Genomic DNA, 23,220 nt, shown 5'->3' with positions numbered 1-23,220 from the left:
GGTCTGTCATTGAATGACCAGACAGGGTAAAGTGTTCTCCCACTGTTTTTTGAGTATTATGATTCCTGATGTCAGATTTGTGTCCATTAATTCTTTTGCGTAGAGACTGTCCGGTTTGGCCAATGTACAGGCAGAGGGGCATTGCTGGCACATGATGGCATATATCACATTGGTAGATGTGCAGGTGAACGAGCCCCTGATGGTATGGCTGATGTGATTAGGTCCTATGATGATGTCACTTGAATAGATATGTGGACAGAGTTGGCATCGGGCTTTGTTACAAGGATAGGTTCCTGGGTCAGTGGTTTTGTTCAGTGATGTGTGGTTGCTGGTGAGTATTTGCTTTAGGTTGGGGGGTTGTCTGTAAGCGAGGACAGGTCTGTCTCCCAAGATCTGTGAGAGTAAAGGATCATCTTTCAGGATAGGTTGTAGATCTCTGATGATGCGCTGGAGAGGTTTTAGTTGGGGGCTGAAGGTGACAGCTAGTGGTGTTCTGTTATTTTCTTTGTTGGGCCTGTCTTGTAGGAGGTGACTTCTGGGTACTCATCTGGCTCTGTCAATCTGTTTTTTCACTTCAGCAGGTGGGTATTGTAGTTTTAAGAATGCTTGATAGAGATCTTGTAGGTGCTTGTCTCTATCTGAGGGATTGGAGCAAATGCGGTTATATCTTAGAGCTTGGCTGTAGACAATGGATCGTGTGGTGTGTCCTGGATGGAAGCTGGAGGCATGTAGGTAAGTGTAGCGGTCAGTAGGTTTCCGGTATAGGGTGGTATTTATGTGACCATCGCTTATTAGCACAGTAGTGTCCAGGAAATGGACCGCTTGTGTGGATTGATCTAGGCTGAGGTTGATGGTGGGATGGAAATTATTGAAATCATGGTGAAATTCCTCAAGGGCTTCTTTTCCATAGGTCCAGATGATGAAGATGTCATCAATGTAGCGCAAGTAGAGTAGGGGCGTTAGGGGACGAGAGCTAAGGAAGCGTTGTTCTAAGTCAGCCATAAAAAAGTTGGCATATTGTGGGGCCATGCGGGTACCCATAGCAGTGCCGCTGACTTGAAGGTATATGTTGTCCCCAAATGTGAAATAGTTGTGGGTGAGGACAAAGTCACAAAGTTCAGCCACCAGGTTAGCTGTGACATTATCGGGAATACTGTTCCTGATAGCTTGTAGTCCATCTTTGGGTGGAATATTGGTGTAGAGGGCTTCTACGTCCATAGTGGCCAGGATGGTGTTAATATGCATCCGAAGAAGTGGGCTGTAGTCCACGAAAGCTTATGCTCTAATAAATTTGTTAGTCTTTAAGGTGCCACGAGTACTCCTGTTCTTTTTGCGGATATAGACTAACACGGCTGCTACTCTGAAACCTGTCATTACTTTGTTGAATAAGGAGCAGTCACAGACCTGTGACACTGCTATTCCCACATAATAATCTGCCTGATTAGTAGCATAAAGCTATGCAAGCCAACAGATAAAATATAAGATATCATCAAACTACGGGCTATAGCAACAGAGTCATTAATTTCACAAAGAGCTCAGTTCAGCTGTGCAAAATACAGGAAGCAGTTATCACTGACTGAAAGGCTAACGGGGCCTGATTCAGGTCTCACACCAATTATGCACTGGTGTGGCACCATTGGCTTCAGTGGACTTACTCTTGATTTATACTGGTGTAAGTGAGATTGGAATCAGGCCCTATGATTCTGTTTAAACGATGGGATACAACCGAGCATGCAGTTCAGACAGATTATTGTTTGTGTTGGGAGTGGAAGGTATATAGATCCAAAAGCTGAAAATCTTCAGTCACTGCTGTAGTGTATTGCCCATCCTGTCTTATTGCCAATAGCAGTGAACAGTTTTCAACCAATCATCGAATGGTTAAAAAATTCCCCCAAATTAATTTCCGAGACATATAATAGTTTCGATAACAATGAATCATGCAACTTGCACTTTTGAATGGTGTGATAGGGATCCCAAGGGAGCCGCACTGAGGTTACTCAGTTAGGGTGAACTGCAAAGAATGGGGCAGACAATTCTAATACTTAGATTTACCAAGCCAGCACAAAACAGCTTCTATAATACATCACTGGTTATCCAGAAGCCAACAACACAGTTCCCTTAAAGCAACCCAGCCTCAGGTCTCCACCCAGACACACAAGTCAAATATGATGAGGATTATTGAAAATCTTATTAATCATATAAGAAAGTTCTATCAATCCCAAAGGATCGGACACATTATCGCCCAGGTTAACGAATATTTCAGATCTTACCCGAATACATGCTTACAGCCAATTCTTATTAACTAAACTAAAATTTATTAAAAAAGAAAAGAGAGAGAGTATTGGTTAAAAGATCATTATACATACAGACATGAGTATAATTCTGAGATCAGATTCACAGTAGAAATGGTGAGCTTTGTAGTTGCAAACAGCTCTTTCAGAATCAGTCCATAGATTATAGTCAAATGTCCATATTCAGGGTGATCCAGATGGCACTCTGGAGATCTCAGCGTTATGTCTTATGTTTCCCCTTCATGAAGCATCAAGCAGATCTGAGATAAAAAGGATCAGGACCCAAGGGGTTTTTATACAGTTCCAGGCCTTCTCTTGGCAGGTTGGAGTCCTTAGGCGAACAATAGGCAATCATGGAGACTTTGAAGTGGACCTATTTCCCAAGCATCACTGGTAATTAGCTACATGGATTAACATAAGGCAATTGCCTGTTTCAAAGTGAGACGAATTCAGTGATATCACTATGTTTACAGTTAATTTAATTGTTAATATTTCCTTTTGATCACTGAATTAACAGAATACAGCATAGATAGGGCCTGCTCAATTACATTGTTAACATCTAACAGTATATATGTAAACACAAACATTATCTACCAATATGTCTCTAAGGGTTGAACTTGGGTCAGTTATCCTGCAGGATGCTTAACCCTTTCTGGCCATGCGTCACAAATGGAAAGGGCTCAAGGTGCATTTTTAGATCGAAAATCCCTCAAAGCTGATGGGCCATGAGTGAGTAGGGATTTCAGAATCTGAACCCTATCTGGATCTGGTTCTTGCAACTGACCATACACAAAATTCTACATCCAAACATCACCTAAATTTGATGACCCAGTTCCTGCTCTCAGTTATGTTGGTGTAACATCCATGTCAATAAGAGGATTTACTACAATGTAAAAAGCAGCAATATCTGGCAAATTGTTCAAAATTTGGACTTAATTCTGAATTTTGTGTCTTGGGCACAAAAGAGAAATTGACAAATGATCTATTTAGTTTTATTTTACATAAATCTACAGTTTTGTAAATATAAAATAATAAAATTGGTGCTTTTAAGGAATATTCGAGTGATTTCAAACCCCCCAAATTTCAGAATAATTAAATCATGTATCCAAATGTCTGTCTTTTTCCAAATTAACTTCCTGTTACAATAAAAATGAAAAATCTTATTCAGTGGAGGCTGCCATTTTCTGAGTGAGCAGATTAACTGTGAAAGAGAAAAATCTCTTTTCTATTAATTTTGGTTGGAAAATAATTGTACTTGGGACCTTATTTCGCAGGAAAAATTCAACACAGGTGGATAAATACAAATTCTAGAGCTTACTGAAATTTTTTCATGAAAATTTCTTTTCATGAAAAATGACTTTTTGACCAAAATGTACAAACAAGATTTTGGTTTTCAGTAAAAAATTTTGGGTTTTGTTTTCAGTAACATTTTTAGGATTTGGTTTTCACATACTGATAATTTTAATTGAAAACAGAAAATTCAAAATGCTTTTGAAATTAGAGAATTGTTTAGTTTAATTTCATTTATTCATCGGAAAACAATTTTTATGGGAGATTTTAAATCCACCCCCTCATAAATTGTATTTTTTCAAACAGCATCCTAGTAATTTCATTTGAAATGTTTGTTGATAGGATTTTTATAAAGATGGCTGAACTAGACCCTCACTGCCCATGAGAAGTGGTGTACAAAATGTATCCATGTGTGTGTGCGTTTTCAAACTTCCCCACTTCATCTCCTAAGTGGGGATGTGGGATAGTTGGAGAAACATTTCCTTTCTAGTCAAACTCTCCTTTCTCCTTTAATTAAAAAAATCTCATTGGAATAACACAGGACATTTCTCAAACAGGGTGGAATAATAAAAACAAACCTTTCCCATCATTTCCCATACTCTTGCTAAAGAAACATCTATCCAAAACATCCATTGCATTATCTGAGAGCCTTCATATTCATGAATTTATCTTCGCAACACCCCACTGACGTAGGGCAGCACTATCATCCCCATTTTACAGAGGGAGACTGGGAAACTAAAGGGGGGAGGGATAGCTCAGTGGTTTGAGCATTGGCCTCTAAACCCAGGGTTGTGAGTTCAGTCCTTGAGGGGGCCACTTAGGGAGCCGGGGCAAAATCAGTACTTGGTCCTGCTAGTGAAGGCAGGGGGCTAGACTCAATGACCTTTCAAGGTCCCTTCCAGTTCTAGGAGATGGGATATTTCTAAAGCAAGGAGAGAGATTAAGGGCAAGACTTCCAAAGGGTATTTATTTACCTAGTGATGCAGATTGGAGGCTTGTGGGATCTTCCAAGTGTCTAGCAGATTAGGCACATAACTTCCATTGATTTAAATACCTAACCTGCTTAGACACATTTGTAAATTCCATTAGGTACCAATCAGCACCCACATATTTTGAAAATTTGGTCCTAAGTAACATGCCCAGGTCACATAAGACAGTTCTGACACAGCTGGGATTTGAACGCTGCTCTCACGTAGTGTGTTGTGCTGGCTTATCCATAAGACCACACTTCCTCTTCTTTTGTTAGGCACAGTTTGAATCAAATTATAATGAAGATTCAGGGTTATAATTCTTTTATAAGCTGGTTTCCCAGTTCTCAAGATATTTTGTAAAGCTTCAGTAACAACTTCAGCACCTATATAGAACCTTATCATTTAAGAAATCTCACCTTACTTTACAAAGGATGTACAGAAGTTTAGTAATACAGTGTGCAGGCCAACCTAACAACGAAAAGCCACAGAAATCGTGTGAGCATTCAGATTTGATTAAAGAGAGAGATTGGTAGCATCCCTGTGCTCTCTCCAATCAGGGAATTCCATTGAAAAAAGGTGCAGTAATACTGTAATGTAATATAATTTAATACTGAATGATAATTCATTAGTAGGCAAAGTTTTGGAAGAATGTTTTCAACACATTGCTTATGAATAGGTTATAGATTAAATCCATGTAATTAACACTTGACTAGGATTGAAGTATACGGGGAGATTTTGGCAAACCTGTAAAGTGCCTGAAACCACCATCGTGTATTGCTAAAAGAAGTCAAGTCAGCAGGCTGTAAAGTGGCCATGCAGCAGGCTTAGCTTAACCAAGGCAGGAGGGGAGGGCAGCTTGACCCCGCATCCTTCCTGATAAGAATTGTGCTGAAGTTGCTGATATGTGCATTTTAGAAGAGCAGGATGTGCCCTCAGGAATGTGTCTATTAGGGCCTCAAGGCTGCAAACTCTGGAAAAAAACACACCTGGTTAATCAATAATCAGAAGGAAACCTCTTGCTTGACCATTGAAACTGCTTGCTTCACAAGTTTTCTTTAAGGGACATGTCATTGTGTTACTAATGTATAAAATAAGGGGGAAAAGTTTGAGATAGTGGAACTCCTTGGGACTGGTCTCTCCCTCTAGATGCATCTTGTGTTCCCCACCCGCAGACAGGCTGCCGCTGTGCCACTCGAGAGCCACACTCAGCTTCGGTAATTTTCGAGGGTTGGGGGTGTTTCACTAACCTGTTGTGGACATGTGTAAGTGCTTAAGACTAAATAAAATTTAGCTTTAAGTGAAAGCACTCTTGTGTTGTCCTGTTTGTGCAGCCATCTATTGGTCGGATGGCCGTGTCTCCCCTGATTTATTTCCTGATACCACCCCTCACAGAGTAAAAGTTACGAAGAGCTTTGAGTTGAAAGAACCCCGGGTAACAGAAGGATTGCTACAACTTCCCTTGCTGATAGAACAATTTCAGATGGTTAGCTTTGAAATATTGGAGAGATGGAGAAATATGAAGGTTTTTTTTAGAAACTAACCAAAATGGACAAGAAAAGTTGTTTTGATCAGCAGCATCAACATATCAATTTGTCTAGTGGTAGGAGCAGTTCTTGGCAAGCTGGAATGTAATATTTCCCCATGTTTTAAAAGTATGAATTTATTCTCGCAACATCCCAGTGGTGCAGGACAACACTATCATTCCTATTTTACAGATGGGGATTGGGAAACTAAAGATGATGCATGAATAATTTAGGCCAGGTCTTTATCTGCTAGGATGAGGTGGAGTTTCCTAGCCAGAGATAATAGAAAGCATTACTTGCAGAGGCTGCTATGTGAAAGCTCAGTATCAGCAAGGAATCAAAGGTACTTTTAGATTATGGATTGAATTGATCGTGTGTGTGTGTGTGTGTGTGTGTGTGTGTGTGTAAACTCCAATCAATGGAGAGTGCACCATGGCTGCAAGCTTTTCAAAGTACTTTCCTCTGCCCCGCAGTATCACCTCAGTCTTGCTTGGGTTCAGCTTCAGACGGCTGTTCTTCATCCAAGAGCTGATCTCATCCAAGCACTGGGCCATCTTGGTGGTAGTGGTGTGGTCATATGTGGCGAAGGATAGGTAGAGCTATGTTTCATCTGCATATCACTGGCACTTGATGTCATCCGATCACTTCACCTGGTGGACTTGGGTGTAGTCAGACTGCTTAAAACTCTGGTGACGGAGTAAAAAACTGTTCCATTGGTGCTACAACACTAGTGATAAGGTTGCACCCACTGGGAATTATGGCTCCAAAAAACCCTATTGCAAACATGGCCTGGATAATTTTGGGTAAATCTCTTAGACTTTGTCTTCACTGAAGGTTTAATCTGGGTTCAACCATGAGCTTTCTCCTTAACATGCTCTACATGTTCACATGTCACTATGCCACTAACTGTGTCACATGGTGAGGCAGCTACCACATCTTGAGGTATATGGTGACCCCAAGTTAGCTTATCCCCATATTGCTAACCTGAGATTGCTGCACATTTTCACTGCAGTTATGGCTGATCACAACAATCAATAGACGATGGTCCTCCAGTTCCTTCCCACAAGCCCCCTGGGCAGCCAGTCCTGTGTACTATTTTGTCATCTCCCTATGCTCTGAACCTTGACCAGGAGTGTTCTACTTTCAGTTCCCTCTGCTCAGTGTCCTCAGTCCCACCCTGCTTGCAGTTTCTCCAGCTTTGGTCATCTCCAGGGTTTGATACAGCAAAACAAGGCCCAGTAGAAAGTATATGTATCAGCATGCAGCCACTTGGATAGTATATGACATCAAAAACTGTTGGGCCAAAGTGAACAAAGCCCATGACATTGGCTCATCAAAGAGAGACCTCCAACAGTAAGATGATAGATCTTGGCAATCACTGGATCGAGTGGACTGGACAGCAAAGCATGAAAATAAAGGTGCTCAAGGTGAGCTGTTGGAAGCCAGGGATAACTGTTCCAGGTCTGGTGCTGCCCCAATGAGCTCCCCATTAGGATTAACTGGACCATGTTCTGAACAGTGCGCTGAGCATGGAACCCCTTTCAACATGGATTCATCTGTGGAGTTGGGATGGGTGTGGCTTTGGAATTTGGATTTCTGTGAGGACACAGGCTCTCTCAATAGGCACCCAGCCTAGAGGTGGAGAGGACCCTGGCCCTGGAGTGGACCTCAACCCTTCCTTGTTCGGATCAGGACAATCACAGCAGGATGAAGGGGCCAAATAAGAACCAGGGGAGGACACAAGATCTCAACCAGGTGAGATGGGCACAGCCATCTTTGTTGTTATTATGAAGGATCTAAAGTGTTTAGAGTGGTTTACTTTATAATCTCAGCTGCTGCTTAATTTGTGGGAGGATGCTGTGCCATAACACTTATCCCTCTGCTCTCACCTCCCTCTCGGTCTCCCAACCAATGGTTAATTTGTGCTAGGGCTTGCCAGGGCTAAGCCCCAGACGCTCTAGGCTTGGAAGTTCATAGTCCTGGCACTGCTGGGTTTGCTGCATCAGTTATGAATATAAAAAAATTGCTTGAGCCCTGGCACCTCTTTTATTATAAATTAAGCACTGATCCCAACCATGCTGCTCAAAATGGTGGTCAGAGACCTACTCCCCTGCAAACTGGCAGCTTACAGTGGCTGAATGAAGTAGCAATTCGTTAATGGAAAAGCTTTAATGCAAAAGTTAAAAGATTTTGGCTGCAGCCTGTGTAAAATGTGACTTGCTGTAACACAATCCTTAAAGGCACTACCAGGAAAATACCCCGGCATGTTAAGGTACCCTCCCACTAGGGCAGAAGTCAATTTATTGCTGATAATATCTTGGAGTATAATAGAATTTTTCACTCAGTAAAAATCCCAGGCAATCTTTGAGATTCCCTAGTAAGGCAAGCCTCCCTCTACCTCCATTGTAACTGACAAGCCCTTTCCAGTAATTATTAGTTCATTTGTCACAAGACACTCATGATCTATATGAGACTCAGGGCTCATTCCTCCCATGTCCAGATTCTGCTTGGTGAAGGAGAGGTAGGAGGAGGGACCACCTGGAATCTGGTTATGGCTCTCTGATTCTGTGTTGGCCTGGCCCCCACTTAGGGGCTCATTCAGCTTATGCCGCTGGCATAAAGTCCTCAAATGTGTATTCTTAACTTGATTTAGCTAACCCACGGTAAAACCCTCGTGAAGACAAGGCAGTTTGTAAACCCGAGGCTCCCCTCTCATCTTTAATTCAATCTGTTAACTTATGCAAAAACTACAAACTACCTTGTATTCAGTAGGATTTTACCTGATGTTAGATAACTTGAGTTAAGAATATACCTTTTTTCCAGTGAAGAAGCTCCCTTTATGTTCCTAGAGCAATGGGAAGCATAGCTTAGCTCTTTTCCACCTCCATCCCTGCCCCTGACATGCCATGGTTTTATCCAGCCTGTCCCCTACACAAGGAAGGGAGAAGGATATGATAGGCAAAGCTAGGAGTCATCTCTGTTTGCTGTACATCTGTGAGGAGATCCTCACCAACACAGGAATTCTCCACTGTCAAAAATCCAGCCTTTTTGAGCTGCCTGAAAAGAGAAAAGAGTCTGGATCACATGCATTACCTCATCTGTGTAATTGAGATAATGGTTCACAGTGTTGTAGTCATGTTAGTCCCAACATATGAGAGACAAGACAGATGAGGTAATATATTTTATTGGACCAACTTCTGCTGGTAGGAAGGGACAAGCTTTTGAGCTACACAGAGCTCTTCTTCAGGTCTGAGGAAGGAAGCAGACCATGGTATCATAGGCTGGGGGAGGCTCAGCCTCCCCAAACAGCTAGGTCTGGCCCTGCCCATACTCGACCCCTAGTTCCCTTCCTGTTCTGTGGGCAGCTTTTCCCCTGTGCTATGGCCCCCGCTGGGGCTGGAGGTGGGGCTGTGCTGCCCGCCCTCCCAGGGCTGCGGGGCTCGGGGTCACGCTGCCCACCCTCCCGGGGTTGGGGCCGCACTACCCGCCCTCCCAGGGTTGGGGCCGCACTACCCGCCCTCCAAGGGCTCCGGGGCTGGGGGCGCTAGTCTGGGGTGGGGGCCTGTGGCCCCAGTGTGGGGCTCTTGGCTCTGGCAGGGGGTTCTGGCAGGGCCTCGGGCAGAAGGGGTGGGAGGTTAGCCTCCCTGAGTCAGCAGTTCACCTGCCACCTAGGAAGCAGACCTTAGGAAGAGCTCTGTGTAGCTTGAAAGTTTGTACCTTTCCACCAGTAGAAGTTGGTCTAATACAAGTTATTACCTCACCTGTCTTGTCTCTCTAATTGGGATAATATTTTATTTATTTACCTAAATGTTGTAAAGTTCTACGTAAGTACAAACTATTAAGAACAGTCAGTAACAAACATGAGACGAGAACTCAGGAGTTACTGCCACTGAGGCTTAAATCACTAGACTCTGTTGCCTTTTGACTCACATGTGAATTTTCAGTTTTTACGTTTCATTGAAAAAAAATTCCATTCAGCCAACATTTTACAAAAAAAACAACAACCAACATTTGAATGGCTAATAATTTCAAATAATATTTTGAGAGGATTTTCCCCAGTTTTGCAAAGCTCTAGTTGAGCAAATCAAACCCTTGTGACCTAAGGCACATTCGGACTCAAGGCGCTTTTGAACACAGCATCTCGAGAGGTGTGAGGCTAGTGTATTTCTCACAGCATGACACCACAACTGTTTATTTAAGAAGCTCTTTTAATGGTGCATAGGATTACAAGTCATTACTTGGTATAAATATTTTTTTACTACTGCTATTTCTAGTGCAAAGTGGTTTTCTGCCTGTGGGATTTAGAGGAGATCAATAATATTAATTAGGCTTCCATTCATTCATGCTATCAACAGTCTATGCTATTGGGAAATTGGTCTTAATTTAAAAAGGAACTGGAAATATACCATACAACTTTATTTTGTATAGCATGTCTTCTACAAAATGTATCCAAAACTTCTTTACATTTTTAATTGGTACTGCTATAAAGTTAAATACAAGCAGCTCAGTTCTGCCACCTCTAATCTTACTCTGGTTTCAGTGGGACTACTCATGGAGTAAGGTGTTACTTCTCACTCAAACCTGCCCTCTCCAGATAATCAAAATACTGTTGTTAAAATTATCATTCACACCCACCATTCTCAGTACCTTGCAGCTGTAGGCCCATTCTCCATTGCTTACTTAAACACATAGGCCATCTCATCAAAGTCAAATACAACCCAAGCCACAGTTGGCTGACATGTCAGTTTCTGTAGCCAATGGTACACATGGGAGCAATATGGCTAGCACTGTGTTTGACCACTTTTGACTCCCCTAACCCACTAGGTCAGGTACCCATTTGTAGCTGAATGGACTGGAGGCAGACTTTCTGTATAAGAGTTGACCGGTTCTTTCCCTGCCACCCAGAATACACAGGTTCACAGACTGACTCTTGAGCTGAAGAAGTATATTATTTATTTGCTGCTTCAGTGAGTGATCGGTCCATCAAAACAGGGCATAGCATAGGATTAAATGCAAGTGTGCCCCCACATTCAGGTGCTCTCTTTAAATACACTGTTACAAAGCTATTGGTTATATATTGTATAAACACTTTTTTCTGCTTAGCACTAAGATTAGTTTGCTAACTCAGTTGTTTACCTGATCAGGTGCATCTTTTCACATGTGCCAACACTTAAAATATACATTCTACACATTACCTCCTACAATATCATCAAGTGAGACATGTTGTGGAAAAATGACCACGCGTTGTGTTTGAATCAGAATCGCCTGAGGCCTTTTTATTTTCATGCATGCATGGGGGGTACCAGTAAACTAGCAATCCCCCTGATTACAGAATCTTGCACAGCTTATATAGCATAAAACCACAATTACATGATACATACTGTCTTATCAGCATTATTGCCATATTTGGAATACACTCTCCATAAAAGGAATATAGCTTAGCAAGCTTTCCTGTTTTTCACAGTCTGCCTTATTGCGGTTTCTAAGCTTTCCTGTTTTTCACAGTCTGTCCTACTGCGATTTCTAGACTTCTCCAAAACTGTCAATGCAGCACTATGAATCACAGGTCTTATAATTATAGATAGTTCTGCTTTTATACTTTTCCTCTATTCTGCTTCTAAAAACCTTTCACCTACAATAGACTTCACTAATGTTCAGGTCTGAACCAAAGTTCAGGCCCGAGACAACTAAAGTTTAGGCCCTAGCAAACTTTTTCCTCCACAGACATGAACCCATAATGTCTGGGATTGTAGCTGAGCACCTGACCCCACTAAACAGCCAGCTCAGACCGGTGTAAATCTGGAAAATACTATTGACATCAGCGGGCATTGTGGGTGCTCAGTATCTTGCAAAGAGATCTTAAGCTATTTTAAAAGCAAGAAAATATGTTGTCTATTCTAGGAATTATTCCGTTTTTAAAAAAATATTACTGTTACAAACTGATTCTAATGGAAAAGTGTTTGCTGCCTCGTTGAATGGTATTTAGAAGCATGGAGAGGTTTTTGGCCATATAGTTCTCTGAGTAATAGAAGGCCATGCAGGTGAATCCAATAACAAATAAGATGACATTGTAATTCCATTATTTATAATATATGATAGTACAACCCCAATTACTGTTAAGGTCATTAATGACATTTTGTTGTCTTTGGGTAATGGAGACTTATGCAGAGCAATTTGAAGCTTTCAATTCAATTGATCATGTTTTATGATAAAAAATGACAAGCTTATGGTTTTCATGGTTTGGCTTTATTATGCCTGAGTGGTAACTTATCAAACCATAGTCAAGGAATGGTTTGTAAAGAACTACAATAGGAAGTACCTTTTATCTCCAGCACCACCACTCTATGTTCAGGTTTTGGTCACTTATTTTCATTGTAATTTTATACCATTGTTTCTGGTTTAATTTAAAACTCAGTCACCAATTTACATTTTTATGCACATGAGATGATATTAATAAGGTCAAATGTTGACATGACATTAAGAATCAAATGATCAATAATAGAATACTGTGCTAAAAATGCACACATTAGTTATCACTCCTGATTGCATGTGCAAATGAGGTAGATGTGTGTACAAGTAACTAGCTAATAGAGATGGTTGAGACATTTTTGACTAAATGTATTTTCACCAAAATATGCTGTTGTATCTAAGCCGAAATGTTTCACACAGATATATCTTTTTCAACAACATTTTTGACAGGATTGGTTTCCAAAAGCCAGGACTTTCTGGTCAGTTTTAATGAGAGAGAGGGAAGAATGCAAAAAGGTCAAGTTCTTAGTCAGAAAATGGACATTTTGACAGAACTCCATTTTGTGAAAATATTTGAAAGCTTTTGTTTTCATTCCATGGCTGAATGAAAACAAATTTGCAAACCTCAGAAGCTGTCACAAAACAGAATTGTCATCCTCTGGCCAGCTTTACTAGCTAGTGTTCTTTGGTCTACATGGTATATAATTATCATTGTAATCATTCAAAAGATTTACAAGCCTTTGTGACCAGAGTATATCCAAGCTACTTTCAGAATTTGTAACCTGTCATTGATTGAGAAGGAGCCAAGAAACAGAAACTAACCCTGTCAACCCTAAGCTACTTCCTAACTCATGAGTCTCTCGCAGGTGGGAGTCCCCTCAAACCCTTTACATCATCACTTATCTATCCAACCCAGCGACTTTGCCCTCATTCACAAAAACACGTAGGAAACTGTTTTAACTTTTAGGCATACTTAAAGTTGAGCACTTTTGTGCTTTCCCAAAAAATGTGACTTCATCATTCGATTCTTCGATCTCTAGGAGGCCAATGAATTGAACAAAGTCCTTATCTGGCTTTACAAGATCCTTATTTTGATGTGTTGATCTTTTGTAGAGGATGTAGAGAGTGGTTACCATTAAAATGTAGCATGTACCATGGGCTACCTTACCACAAAATGGTTGCTGAGATCCTGCTGTTGTTTCCTATTCCAAGTAGAAGAGAGAAAAATGTGGTATCTGCTTTACAACTGTTAGCAAATGGCCACATTTTTAAAGGAAAAGTTGATTTTTTTTTAACCCAATCCAGAGCCTAGTGTCTAGCATGAGAGCAGGTGCTGGGCAGATGTGTCATGGGAGAATAGTGTTCTATAGACTGTAGAATGGCTGGAAGTCACTCCACATAAGATACTTCAGTCCTTACACATTGCCTTCCCTAGCATGACCTCTGCACACCCCACACACCACCCCATTTGCACAGAATTGCTCTGTTTTTTTGGCCAAGGTGTCAGGATAGAAGACTTGCAGCTAAGCTTTCCAGGCAGACTAATGAACACATGTTAGCTACAGCCAACCTGCCAGATTGGCTGAGGGGAACCAGCAGGTGTGCTCTCAAGCCTACTGGCAGCAGGTTGCCAGCTGCTCAGTGCTTACACCCTCAGCTGTGATCACACCAGTGCCTGCCTTGTTCCCAGCCTTGCTTGGTTCCAGATTCTGGCTATGACCCTTGCCACTGCTCTGACTACTGGGTCTGATCACCCATGCCCTGGTTGCTGACATAAAAACACAAGAATGGTCATACTGGGTCAGGACAATGGTTCATCTAGTCCAGTAGCCTGTCTTCTGACAGTGGCCAATGCCAGGTGCCCCAGAGGGAATGAACAGAACAAGTAATTATCCAGTGATCCATCCTCTGTCGCCCATTCCCAGCTTCTGGCAAAGAGAGGTTAGGGACACCATTCCTCCCCATCCTGGCTAATAGCCATTGATGGACCTATCCTCCATGAACTTATCTAGCTCTTTTTTGAACCCTGTTATAGTCTTGGCCTTCACAACATCCTCTGGCAAAGAGTTCCACAGGTTGACTGTGCATTGTGTTAAGAAATACTTCCTTTTGTTTGTTTTAAACCAGTTGCCTATTAATTTCATTTGATGACCCCTAGTTCTTGTGTTATGAGAAGGAGTAAATAACACTTCCTTATTGATTTTCTCCACACCCGTCATGATTATATAGACCTCTACCATATCCCCCCTTAGTTGTCTCTATTCCAAGCTGAAAAGTCCCAGTCTTATTAATTTCTCATCATGACATAAGGTGCTTCCTCAGTTGCAGAGAAGTCGGCTGGATTTGCCTTTAGTGGCCAGTTATTCTTTCATGTGGAGACATATAAAAGGGTGCACTGTCTCAGCAATCATTGAGCAAAATAGTTTCTGCGTTAGTCTCTCTTGTGATTGCACTGTCATATTTCCCAACGAGGGCTGCTTTCACTGTGTGCACACTTCCCAGGCATTTCAACAAGACTCTGCTGTACTCATTGCAGCCTGTTCTTTTATCTTCATTACAGAAGACGTTTTATGTATCTCCCAGGAAAAAATGGCTGTTCAGCAGCCTTTGATTTAAAAAGCAAAATTTATTGGCTTGTTTTCTCCTTACTCTTTGGCATTGTCCATGTGCAGCTGCCTTCTGCAGATGTTTTCTGAGCAGAGTTGGTGACTTTTAAAACCTTGCTAATGTTGGTAACGTTCCAAGTCCGTGGTACACTGGGAGAGCTGCAGCACACAAAATACATCTGTCCTCAATGAGTGCTGGCTCACCTCCCTACCTTTTAAAATATAATCTCCTACTTAACACAACGATAAGAGAAAACAGATCTGTAGATTAAATAAACAATCAGAGATCTGTAACTACTATTGGTATACATTTCATATGACAAGGTATGAAACACACAGGGCTTTTCATCAACAGTTTAATTGCTCTAACATATAATAACTGAAAGCTAAACACTGATTTTTATTCCCTTTTGCTACTTTTCATTTTTATCTTAACATCGCTTTCCATTTTTAATCTGCATTTGTTTTCAAGTGAATTCTAATCACCATTGTTCCTCTTATCTGCTCTTGATAGTCTCCCCTTTCTCCTCTTTCCCTATTCCCCTTTCCTTGGCCTGCTTCCTCTCCTTTCTCTCCCCAACTTTCTCCTAGAAACCCCCCCAATGCTGAATAGATTGCTTCAGCACATCAGAATATGTCTTCATGAAGCACTTTTCCCTTGCTGCCTGTGAGTGGTCTCAAATCTGCGTAGAAGTAGTCTCTCTACACCACTCGTTTTAAAGAGTGTGATCTTTTGAAGGGCAGGATGCTATAGAAGAAGTGCTTCTGAAAAATGTACTTTATTAATTTGTTAGTATCTGAGTGGGATACAGATAACGGATGCTTGAGGCCTGGACATCTGTGGAGGGAACCAGTGTTGATTTCTGCTCTCTATTGAAGTAAAAAGTAGCAGGCAGGGTTCGGCCCTTTAATTAACGAGTTCAGTGCCTGGAGCTAGAGCATCTTAAAGGCACTTCTGAAATCCAGAACAATTTAAGACCCCCGCGAGCCAGAGCAGCTGCTTTGTCAGAGCAACAAGAATGTTGTTGGTAATGATGGGCCGTGCTCACTGTTACTTCACGAACATTAGAGCAGAATGCTGATTACAACTGTGATCATTATAAAAGGCAGTGCCTAAAACCATTCATTTCCTGCCCTTTTGGGGACTGACATCTTGGGCATAAATTATACAGGAAACCTAGGGAAGCAGTTGATATTTTAAAGAGCATGTCAAGTGCCATAGGAAAGACTCAAGAGGGCCAGTTATTAAGGTGGACAGAGTCTATCTGGGTCGAGAATGGACTTTTCAATCCCAAGATGTAAGGAAACCAAGATTTCTTTCAAATGGCCAATTTTATTAAACTCACCATACAAAAATATGGGGTATTTTGCTTATTTTTGGATATTTGTTTATTTCTCTGTTGTAGGCTTCCTAAGAACTGCTGAGTGTATCAATTAGGGCTTTTTTCCCCCAATTAAATATTTCTTATAAGTAAACATATGTTTTTCATAGAGAGGAATATATAAAATACCACTTGAAGCAAGTGACACATCTTAGTGAAAAGGAAGACAAAGGTCTGTTTTACATTACATAGTCTCAGGGAACTGGTTCGAATAGAACTGTGGCAGGGTTACTGGATCTTAGCAGTATAAATTCTATTACAGGGGTTGTGAGGTTGCAAGTATGTGGATAGCTCTGCCAGAAATAGCTATGGCAACTTTCCTTGAGCTATTGCTACTTGATTTGGATTTTATCACTTGTACAAGGGATATTTCAAATAGCTTTCCTTTCTGTTAGAAACATGGATTTTTAAAAGGGTGCTTACAACTAGTCTAGGATTTGATATGACAGATATTTATATTTAATGCAGAGCAAAACACAAAATACACTTAACCTTTATTCAGTTTGCATTGTAAATGTATTCCACTTTCTTTCAACTGAAGTGAATTATATTAATAACTTGTTATTGTTAAAATGTCAAGAATATTTTCTCTCTCTTTGAATTATCATTTCTCTGCTCAGGGTATTGGGTTTTGCTTATCGCTCCTGACAAGGAAAGGGAGAAATGTAATCTTAAGTGAAATGTTCAGACTTTTTCTGAATAAGTAAGTTATTTCTTTTAGATTAGCTCAAGTAATAGTTACAAAGCTGACATATGGAATGTGGAAGGAGACAGGAACCAGACAATGCACAGAAACTGAAACTCCTTATTTAAAGAAACAGAGTCACTGGGACTAACAGACTGGTGTGCACAATGTATCGGGTAATACAGCATTAGACACTTTTAATTTCCAGTAAGCAGATTTCAAGTGTATCTGTTTTTTATTTTGTGTAATACTATTCACTATGTACAGAGTGCAATGTTTAATTAATGATACAACCCGTGATGCACAGGAAGAAAATAACTTTGTAAGTGGTTTAAAATTTCCCCCATCTTTACAGTGAGCTTAATATGTTCTACAGAAGACTTTGGTTAATCAGACAGACCTTAAATAGTTCCCCCATATACCCTGTTCAAAAACGGATCACTCTGCCTCTTTAGAGATAGCTACATTGTGAGAAACAAGTTAATTCACTATCATACTGGAATCTGAAGTTTGAGCATAAGCATTATTTGTAGTATGCTATTCATAGTCAGGAATACAGCAGACATTCCTTCTAATGGTTTTGCTCTAGCAAACAAAGTCAAATTCAAAGTGATGGCTTCATCAGAAAGTGTATTTGGATCTAAGATGGATGAAATGTTTTATTTTAATTAGAGCCATTCCCTCCAGCTCCATAAATAAATGTACTGCTTTAAACTCCATCAGCAGGGAAAATCTGGCTACAAGGTTGGCAGCAGCAACAAAGCTTTCCTTCCTGTTCTGAAGTTGGCGCAAATCAAAGTGTGTATATATGTGTTTGTGTGTGTGTGGCCTGTTCTCATTTTCAAATTAACTCCACTGCCTTCACTTGTAGCTATCAATGGATTCAGCTGTGAAGTGGAAAAACAGTGATTCTTTGTGTCTCTTTAATGCTTTGCATTTCTCTTTAAAAATAAAAAAGAATGTTGAGACTCAGTATTATTAGACAACAGTAATTATTTTCACCAGACTATTTTTGTGTGTGTGTGGACTGAGCAAAAATGTCCATGTCATTTCTTTTGGACTCATCACTGCTCTCCTTACTCAGACAAAACTCTCACTGACAGTCAAAAGCAATTTTCTGGAGTAAGAAGCACAGGATTAGACCCTGCAATGGCAGCAATGATTTTCACAAGGAATATTTCCTTACCGAAAATTTTCCTCTATATACAGTATCTCATATCCATGCTACTCTTCTTAGCTTTCATTCTGAGCAATTGTTAGTATTATGCACTGTACTAGAGGTAGCTTTCCTGCACTTCTAAGACCTTGTAAAAACAAGAGCTTAGACCAGAATCAAGTGTAAATCCAAACACACCAAGCCCTAGAAAAGTTTGTGTTTGCAATCGAACTTCACAGCTTGCTCCTTTTGCTATAATAGGTTTGACTAAAACCTAGATCTGAACGCCCCAGAATTTTGGGACAATTCTGATCTGGATCTAACCATCGGGTCACCAGCTTTTCTCTCCCTCTCTAAAATGAAAATGTTAAAGTTGAAACTGTCTTAACCTATGGAAATGTTGCTCTGTCCTTCTGGCATTCATAAAGGGTTTCTTTAACCAAAGGTATTGGACAAATGCATACTACAAAACATATTTTTTTAAATTGTTGTCTGCTTTCAAAGCACTGTATTCCAGGCACCTTCCTTTCCTAAAGGAAATGACCCAGTGTTTGTTGGAAAATTTCATTTTTACCATAGCTAGAAGCACCATTAAACAATATCTTGCTGGTTCTTAAATTATATAGCAGAAACCAATTATTATTCATTGAAGTGAGGCTGGAAGATGAAGCATATGGAAACAGCAACTAGTTCCATCATGTTGTCCTGTAATTGTAAAGCTGCCTACACTATCTTTCATTAGTTATGAGCCAGTTTCATGTGACAAATTATTCTTGTTCCTCCTTTTCCCCAAGAGTCTTTCACTTTAATGGGTCAAGAGTTTATTAAGGATATGTTTATTTGTATTACTACTGTGTTTTAAGCCCTATTTATAAACCTAGACTTTGTAGTTAAGGATTGTTAATGAGTTGGTTTTTCTCATAACCAGTGCTTCTGCTAACATAAACAGAGTGTAGCATATAATTTTTCCACATAATAAAATATATAGTATTTATTGGGATTTTAAAAATAAGCTGACATGAAAAAGTGCTGTGTTCCTAGGGACTACTTTGCAGATAAACATGATTTTGTCTATCAGCCATTTATAAGACATTTTTGGCCCTTTTGAAAAACATTATCTGTGATAGTCAGAACTACTAACCTAAAGTTTCTCTCCAACCTACACCAAAAAGATCTCTACTGGCAATTAGAGTGGGGCAAAAAATATTTATCACACATATGGAGGTTTTTATGTGCCTATTTTTGAGTTTGCAAAACTGCTGTGAAATTAGAGCCAATTGGTAAAATGTCAGTGTTTTGAATGAGCTTTTGCAGGTGACTTTTCACCATCAGAATGTTTTTGAAAAGTCAAAGAGCCATTTGACTGCATAAGTGTGGGGTGGTGGGGAGGAACCCTAAAAACTTGGTGGGCTGGGAACAGAAGTTTATTGCCCAGCCCCTCTGTCCCTAATAATTCTTTGCACTCCAGACAACATTTGCCAAACATTATGTAGTTAAGATTTACATGAGCCCTATGAGGTAAATAAGTATCTTTAGCCCAGTTTTACAAATGGGGAAACAGGCACAGCTGAGTCACAAAGCAAATTAAAATCAGAAACAGGATCGGAATCCAGGTCACTGGACTTTTTCCTGCGTCTAATCCACTAGACCAGGAATGGGCAACTTTAAGGCAGTAAAGGGACACAAAAAACTACTAAAACCCTTTGGTGGGCCAGTGTTGTGACACTGGGGGGTGGGGGTGTTGTTGTAATGTGGGGGGGGGGCGGTTAGGTCCTGCTCCAGTAGTGTGTGTGATTTGGGTATGTGAGTCAGATCCAGCCCATGGGTGGGATGTGATGCTGGGGTGCGGGGAGGCTTGGAGTGATCCTGCCCCGCACTTTCCCCAAAGTGGTGGCTCCTGTCCGGCAAATCTGCGCCTGGCTTTCCAATCTGGCCTATAGCTCTCGCCACAGTGTCTCACGAAGCACATACCTGTGTGCAGGCAGGGCCCTCCCGCCTATGATGCTCTGCCCGCTTCTGGACTCGGGTGCTGCTGGATCACCTGCCCCAAGCTGAGCTTTGGTGGGCCAAATAAAATGATCTGGAGGTCTGGATGTGGCCCCCAGGCTGCCAGTTTCCCATATCTGCACTAGACCATTGTGCAAAGTGGAACAAACTAGCTTTCTGAGCCTCAGTTCTCTGATCCGTTAAACAAGGGTGCACTTTGCGCACTAGCCCTTCAAGAGCTGAATTAGGCCAGGAGGACCCAATGAGCTAATTAGGCTGCAAGCAGGGGAAATTTAGGCTGGAGGCAGCTAATTAAGGAAAGGCTCACCTGTGTCAAAACAGGTGGGGCCTATATAAAGTTTGCAGTTTTCAGACTGGAGAGAGGTAAATAGTAGTCTGTACTGGGACCAGTACTATTCAACATATTCATAAATGCTCTGAAAAAAGAGGTGAACAGTGAGGTGGCAACATTTGCAGATGATACAAAACTACTAAAGATGGTTAAGTCCAATGCTCACTGTGAAGAGTTATAAAGGGATCTCACAAAACTGGGTGACTGGACAACAAAATGGCAGATGAAATTCAATGTTGATAAATGCAAAGTAATGCACATTGGAAAACATAAACCCAACTATACATATAAAATAATAGGACTGGAAGGGTCTTTGAGAGGTCTTCTAGTCCAGTCCCCTGCATTCATGGCAGGACTTAGTATTATCTAGACCATTCCTGACAGGTGGTTGTCTAACCTGCTCTTAAAAATCTCCAATGATGGAGAGTCACAACCTCCCTTGGCAATTTATTCCAGTGCTTAACTACCCTGACACCTAGGAAGCTTTTCCTAATGTCCAACTTAAACCTCTCTTGCTGCAATTTAAGTACATTGCTTCTTGTCCTATCCTCAGAAGTTAATGAGTATAATTTTTCTCCTTCCTCCTTGTATGTACTTTTATATATTTTAAAACTATTATCTTGTCCCCCCGCCCCTAGTCTTCTCTTCTCCAGACTAAACAAACCCAATTTTTTCAATCTTCCCTCATAGGTCATGTTTTCTAGACCTTTAATAATTTTTGTTGCTCTTCGCTGTACTCTCTCCAATTTGTCCACATCCTTCCTGAAATGTGGCACCCAGAATTGGACACAATACTCCAGTTGAGCCCTAATCAGCGCGGAGTAGAGCGGAAGAATTATTTCTCGTGTCTTGCTTACAACAGTACTGCTAATACACCCCAGAATGATATTTGCTTTTTCTGCAACAGCGTTACACTGTTGACTCATATTTAGCTTGTGACCCCGAGATCCCTTTCCGCAGTACTCCTTCCTAGGCAGTCTTTTCCCATGTTGTATGCGTGCAACTGATTGTTCCTTCCTAAATGGAGTACTTTGCATTTATCCTTATTGAATTTCATCTTATTTACTTCAGACCATTTCTCCAGTTTGTCCAGATCATTTTGAATTTTAATCCTATCCTCCGAAGTACTTGCAACCTCTCCCATGTATCGTCTGCAAATCTTATAAGTGTACTCTCTATGCCATTATCTAAATCATTGAAGAAGATATTGAACAGAACCAGACCCAGAACTGATCCCTGTGGGGACCCACTCATTATGTCCTTCCAGCATGACTGTGAACCACTGATAACTACTCTCTGGGAATGGTTTTCCAACCAGTTTTGCACCCACCTTACAGTAGTTCCATCTAGGTTGCATTTCTCTAGTTTGTTTACGGGAAGGTCATGCAAGACAGTATCAAACACTTTATTAAAGTCAAGATAGACCATGTCTACTGCTTCCCCTCTCTCCACAAGGCTTGTTACCCTGTCAAAGAAAGCTATCAGGTTGGTTTGACATGATTTGTTCTTGACAAATCCATGCTAACTGTTACTTATCACCTTATTATTTTCTACATGTTTGCAAATTGCTTAATTATTTACTTCATTATCTTTCCGGGTACAGAAGTTAAGCTGACTGGTCTGTAATTCCCTGGGTTGTTCTTATTTCCCTTTTTATAGATTGGCACTATATTTGCCCCTTTCCAGTCTTCTGGAATCTCTCCCATCTTCCATGACTTTTCAAAGATAATCGCTAGTGGCTCAGATATCTCCTCAGTCAGCTCCTTGAGTATTCTAGGATGCATTTCATCAGGCCCTGGTGACTTGAAGACATCTAATTTGTCTAATTTTTAACTCATTCTTTTCCTATTTTAGCCTCTTCTGATCCTACCTCATTTTCACAGGTATTCACTATGTTAGACATCTAATTACCACCAACTTTCTTGGTGAAAACCGAAACAAAGAAGTCATTAAGCACCTCTGCCGTTTCCACATTTTCTGTTATTGTTCCCCCCCTCATTGAGTAACGGGCCTACACTGTTCTTGGTTGTCCTCTTTCTTCTAATGTATTTGTAGAATATAAAATGATGGGGTCGAAATTAGCTGTTACCACTCAAGAAAGAGATCTTGGAGTCACTGTGGATAATTCTCATCAACTCAATGTGCAGTGACAGTCAAAAATGCTAACAGAATGTTGGGAATCATTAAGAAAGGGATAGATAATAAGACAGAAAATATCATATTGCCTCTATATAAATCCATGGTATGTCCACATTTTGAATACTGCATGCAGATGTGGTCACCCCATCTCAAAAAAGATATATTGGAATTGGAAAAGGTTCAGAAAAGGGCAACAAAAATTATTAGGGGTATAGAACAGCTTCCATCTGAAGAGAGATTAATAGGGCTGGGACTTTTCAGCATGGAAAAAAGATGACTAAGGGGGGAATATGATAGAGGTCTATAAAATCATGATGGGTGTAAATAAAGGAAATAAAGAAATGATATTTACTCCTCAGACAACAAGAACTAGGGTTCACCAAATGAAATTAATAGGCTGCAGGTTTAAAACAACACACAGTCAACCTGTGGAACTCTTTGCCAGAGGATGTTGTGAAGGCCAAGACTATAACAGGGTTCAAAAAAGAACTAGATAAATTCATGGAGGATAAGTACATCATAGAATCATAGAATATTAGGATTGGAAGAGACCTCAGGATCTGGAGACCTAGTCCAACTGGAGACCTAGT

The sequence above is a fragment of the Chrysemys picta genome, chromosome 6 (genome assembly GCF_011386835.1).
Source record: "Chrysemys picta bellii isolate R12L10 chromosome 6, ASM1138683v2, whole genome shotgun sequence".
NCBI classification, from domain to species: Eukaryota; Metazoa; Chordata; order Testudines; family Emydidae; genus Chrysemys; species Chrysemys picta.
The sequence above is the reverse complement of the archived record's forward strand: the minus strand, read 5'-3'. Positions refer to the sequence as shown.